Source organism: Dermacentor albipictus, chromosome 4 (genome assembly GCF_038994185.2).
Source record: "Dermacentor albipictus isolate Rhodes 1998 colony chromosome 4, USDA_Dalb.pri_finalv2, whole genome shotgun sequence".
NCBI lineage: Eukaryota > Metazoa > Arthropoda > Arachnida > Ixodida > Ixodidae > Dermacentor > Dermacentor albipictus.
In genome coordinates, this window is record NC_091824.1 from 174862161 (window position 1) to 174868160 (window position 6000).

Here is a 6000-nt window from a genome sequence, read left to right on the forward strand (position 1 = left end):
TACCTAATTTTAACTGTTTAATGTGTTTCGCAGCCGACCACAGTGCATACGCCTCTGCTGTAAAGATGCTTGTTTGAGGGTGCAGAACATCGGACTCTGAAAAGGATGGGCCGACGGCTGCGTATGACACGCCAGCATGTGATTTAGACGCATCTGAGTAATACTCTGGACAAGGGTATTTAAATTGTAATTCCAGAAAATGCATATGAATGTGCGCCTCTGGAGCGTGCTTCGTTATCTCCACAAATGACGTGTCACAGTCAATGATTTGCCACAACCACGGCGGAAACGGCTTGGCAGAAGCCATTAGACTATTTTCGTGAATAGGAACATCCATCTCCTCGCTCAGCTTTGTCACAGGGATCGAGAATGGCTCTCTGGCTGTAGGTTTGTTATGAAAGAGTGTGGCAGAGGTCATATCGTTTATGGTGGGGTAACAAGGATGGTTTTTGTTAGCATGTACTTTCAGAAAATAATTAAATGTAGATTATGACCGCTGCAGATCGAGCGACCATTCATTCGATTCGACATAGAGGCTTTGAATCAGACTCGTCCTAAAGGCGCCGGTGGCGAGGCGGATACCAAGATGATGCACAGGGTCCAGCATCTTCAGAGCACTGGGTGTAGCTGAGTGATACACAACGGCACCGTAGTCTAAGCGCGATCGTACAAGGCTCCTGTAGAGGTTCATGAGGCATTTCCTGTCGCTTCCCCATGTTGTATGTGACAGTATTTTCAGGATGTTTATTGTTTTAAGGCATTTAGCTTTCAAATACTTGATATGAGGAATGAAGGTTAGTTTTGAGTCGAGTATTATGCCTAAAAATTTATGTTCAGGTTTGAGTGGTATGTGTTGTCCATGCAGCATAACATCTGGATCTTGTATCAAGCCTCTCTTTCTAGAAAAAAGTACACAGGAGCTTTTGAGGGGGTTTAGCTTGAAGCCATTTTCGTTTGCCCACGTTGAGACCTTGTTCAGTCCTAGTTGGACTTGGCGCTCGCAGACAGCAAGGTTACAAGACTTAAATCCTAATTTCACATCATCAACATATATTGAATAAAACATTGAGGATGGAATGACTTTGTGGAGGGAATTCATTTTCACAATGAAGAGGGTGCAGCTAAGCACGCCTCCTTGTGGCACACCAGTCTCTTGAGTGTATAGCCTGGACGGGGCATTGCCCACTCTAACACGGAACGTGCGGTTAGTCAAGTAGTTTTCTATCATATTTAGCATGTTGCCGCGTACGCCCATCGCAGATAGGTCTCGAAGGATTCCGAATCGCCATGTTGTGTCATAGGCTTTCTCCAAGTCCAGAAATACAGAGAGAAACAATTGTTTGTGTATATAAGCCTCTCTAATATCTGCCTCAATGCGAACAAGGTGGTCTATCGTTGACCTACCCTCCCTGAAACCACATTGAAGGGGATCAAGTAGACGGTTGCTTTCGAGGAAATAGATTAGACGCCGATTAACCATTTTTTCATATAATTTACACATGCAGCTCGTTAGTGCTATTGGCCTATAACTACTGGCTAACGCGGGGTCTTTGCCTTGCTTATGAATTGGGATGACAATCGCTTCTTTCCAAGAGGATGGAATATGCCCAGATACCCACATGGTGTTGTATAGACACAGAAGTGTGTTCAATGTTTCTGGATCCATATTCCTGATCATTGCATACATTATGCGGTCACCACCTGGTGCTGAGTTGCCGCAGGAACTGAGAGCAGCCTTCAGTTCAGCGAGACTAAACGGACGGTTATAAGGTTCATCTGCTGCGCATTTTCGTTCAAGGCGCTCTCGCTCTATGTGTTCCTTAAATTTTTAGGAAAGTTGGCGCATAGTGTGATGCACTAGAAATATTTTGAAAATGCTTGCCCAGCGAGTCTGCCTGATCTCTCATGGTGTCGCCTTGAGCGTTTACTAAAGGAAGCGGTTGTGTTTCCCTGCCCTTTATACTGTTTACCTTGTTCCATACCTTACCCTCATCCTTGTACGAATTTATACTACATATATACCTTTCCCAGCTTTCTCGCTTAGCATGTCGTCGTGTTCTCCTGCCCTGTGATTTTGCCTTCTTGAATTCAATTAGATTCTCCGCATTTGGTGATCGACGAAGCCTGCCCCATGCCCTATTCTGCCTTTTTCGCGCTTCTTTGCAATCTTCGTTCCACCACGGGACACGTTTTTTAGATGAAAGACCATTTGTTTGTGGTATACACTTTTGCGCTGCGTCGATAATAAAATGAGTAAAATATGATACGGCATCATCTATAGTATAGTATTCTAAAAAGTCCCGCTGTAAATAAGTACATTCTTGAAAACATTTCCATTCGGCTGACGCTAATTTCCATCGAGGGGCATGCGGTGGAGAATCATACTGTGTTGTTAAGTTTAGAGTGATTGGGAAGTGATCACTTCCAAAAGGATTCTTGATGACATCCCATTTCAGGTGAGACAGAAGACTAGCAGTACCAATTGCTAAGTCTATAGATGAGTATGTGTTGTGATGCACACTTTAATAAGTCGGCTCCTTCTTATTAAATAGGGATGCATCGGATGTCAAAAGAAAATCTTCTATCAGCCGACCTCTCGAGTCACAACGGGAATCTCCCCAAAGGGAGTTGTGGGCATTAAAATCACCCACGAGTACGTAGGGTTCCGGAAGCTGATTTATGAGGTTGTAGAAGTCTGTTTTGTGAAGGTGATAGTTTGGGGGTATGTAAATGGAGCAAACAGTAACCAACTTATTAAAAAGAACTCGCACTGATACTGCTTCGAGGGGTGTCTGTAGGGCTACATGATGACAAGCTATAGACTTGTCTACGACAATTGCTACGCCACCGCACGACGCGTTAGCCTCGTCACGGTCTTTTCTGAAGATGGAGTAGTTACGAAGAAAGTTTGTTTGTGTGCTTTTCAGATGAGTCTCTTGAACACACAGCACTTTTGGATTATGTTTATGTAGGAGTTCCTTGACATCATCTAGATTGTGAAGAAGACCCCTGACATTCCAATATAATATTTGTGCATCCATAGTGAAAGTGTATGGTGATGTGTGTTCAAGAGAAGAAAACTATGTTATCCCACAGGAACCTTGCCAGGCCCTGTGATGCGGGATTTGCCTTTTTTGGGCAGCTCCTGAGAGCTGCTCCGATCCTTCAGCGTCCGAGACGCCGATACACTTGATGTATCCATCGCCTCCATAGAGGCGCTGGATGTCCGCTCGCGGTGTACGTTCGCGGGTGTTTCGGGCTTCTCTGTGTGAACAGAGGCCCTAGAAGTCGTGGAGCCCGCAGGTCCGGTGGACTGCTGGCTCTTGCTGGGTTGCGGAACAGCACTAGCTGATCCCGCAGCGGGGGCGAGTGGCGCTACCGTCGGTCCACTTTGCGTGGTCCTAACGGCCGCCGAGAACCGTTGTGGCACTGCCCCCTGCCGTGCCACGTCGGAGAAAGAAGGCCCCACAAACGAGAGGCGTTTTCTAGCTTCTTTGAAGGAAATATTTTCTTTTACTTTGAGCGTGTTAATTTCTTTTTCTTTTTTCCATAAGGGACAAGAGCGAGAGTATGCCGGGTGTTCACCGTCACAATTTGCACAGTGGGGAGGATCATTGCAATTATCTGCAGGGTGCTCATGTGATGCGCACTTTGCACAGGTGGTACGGCCCCTGCAGCTCTGAGAGCCGTGACCGAATCTTTGGCACTTAAAACAGCGTCGGGGGTTTGGAATGTATGGTCTTACATTTATTTTCATGTAGCCGGTTTCGATTTGTTCAGGGAGTGTGCTCGTACAAAAGGTAAGTATGAGGTGTTTTGTCGGAATTTCTTTGTCGTCACGTCGGATCTTAATTCGCTGTACATTCGTAACGTGTTGCTCTTTCCAGCCTTCTAGGAGCTCTGTCTCAGTCAGTTCCAGCAGGTCCTGATCTGATACTACCCCTCGTGCACTATTCAATGAACGATGAGGACTTACAGAGATTTGGGTGTCGCCAAGCGAGATGCGCTTTTGCAGATTTTCATGCTGAGCTTTATCACGGACTTCAAGGAGAATGTCACCACTGGCCATTTTCGTGACTTTGTATCCTGCACCTAGGGTCTCAGTTAGGCATTTCGCGACAACGAAAGGTGATACAGTTCTTACGGTCTTGTCGGGGGTTTCGCTGTGAATCACGTGGAAACGTGGAAAAATTTCAGTGGGCTTATTAAGAAAGTTGAAACATTCTTCGGTGCGCCCTCTTTTTGTGAGAGCGCGATCAGGAAGCCTGGGGAAAGAAGCCATAAAAATTGGAGTAATTTCGGCAGTGGTGTCAGCCACCCATCATGGAGCCCAACAAGGGGACGTGACAGGCCTTGTAAATAAATGAGGCCTGCCATCGCCAGCTGTACACAACCACTATAGCCAAATATGATATAACCGAGCTTGGTCATTTCACACAAGGTTAACCCTAGCTGCCAGAAGGATCAGAAATTCAGAAGTGAGAAGAAGACAGGAAAGCTGGAAAGTGAGAGAAAGACGAAGGGTCGAAGTAGAGAGAGACAGGAAAAGGCAACTACCGATTTCCCCCGGGTGGGTCAGTCCGGGGGTGCCGTCTACGTGAAGCAGAGGCCAAAGGGGTGTGTTGCCTCCGCCGGGGGGCCTTAAAGGTCCGAACAGCCGGCATCGGCTCAACCCCCAGGTACCCCCTTTCCCCGGACACGGCTAAGCCGCGCACGGCTACACGCGGGAGGGTCCAACCCTCGTGTGCTCGGGTACGTGGTGTCGCAACACACCAAACGCCTGCTGACGCAGACGCCCCTGCGGGGCTCTTCTAGGGTGTTTGAAATGCCCATGTTTAATATCCTGTGCGTAGAGGTGCATGGTGGAAGGTTTAGGGCTGTTTTAACTCCTTTCCTGATGAGGATATCTATTTTGTTTTTCTCGGCCCTTGTCAGATTAAGGTACGGCGTTGCGTATGTGATCTTGCTGATCGCGAAGGACTGTACTATCCTTAATAGGTTAGCCTCCCTCATGCCTGCCTTCTTGTTGGCTATCCTTCTGAGGAGTCGACAAGTTTGGCTTACGCTCATTTCAAGCTTTCGTATCGTTTCCGTATTTCTTAGATTGTCCTGAATGTGCATGCCTAGCACTCGTATAGCTTTTACGTTTGGAATCGCGTCCCCATTAACCGTGAGTTTTATCCCTTGGGTAGGAAGTTTCTTTCGCATTTTCAGTGGACTGATGAAGAGAGCCTCCGACTTCGTAGCTGAACATTTAAGTCCGGCTTTTTCTAAGTGCTCTTCAATTCTATTGATGGCCTTTTGCAGCGTTTCTTCTATGTAGGCGTCATTTCCTCTATTTATCCATAGGGTGATGTCGTCCGCATAGATCGTATGTTCTAGACCCCGTAAGTCATTAAGTTTGTGCGGGAGTCCCATCATTACTATGTTAAAGAGAGTGGGTGAAAGCACCGAACCCTGCGGTGTCCCCTTATTGCTGAGCTCTATCCCTTTCTTCTCGTTACCCCCTAGACTGACCGTTACTGTTCTGTCAGTTAGAAAGTCCTTTATATACTCGTAGGTACGTCTCCGTACGTTTAGGCTATTAAATTGTTCTAAGATTGCCTTGTGGTCTACGTTGTCAAATGCTTTGGCCACGTCTAAGCCAACGATGGCTTTCGTGTCCTTCGTTTGGTGGTCGATAATTTGCTCTTTAAGCTGTAGCATGACATCGCACGCAGATAGGTGTGCTCTGAAGCCTATCATTGTGTCAGGGTACATGTCTTGGTCTTCCAAGTATCTGCTAATTCTAGATTGTATCACGTGTTCCATTAGTTTGCCGACGCATGACGTGAGGGATATTGGTCTGAGGTTTTCTAGACTGCGCTTTTTTCCCGGTTTTGGAAGTAGGACTAATTTAGCCTCCTTCCATTCTTTGGGGATTTTACCCTTGTCCCAACACTCTTGCATAAAATTTGTTAGGTTTACTATTGCCTTGTCATCGAGGTTCCTCAACATCCG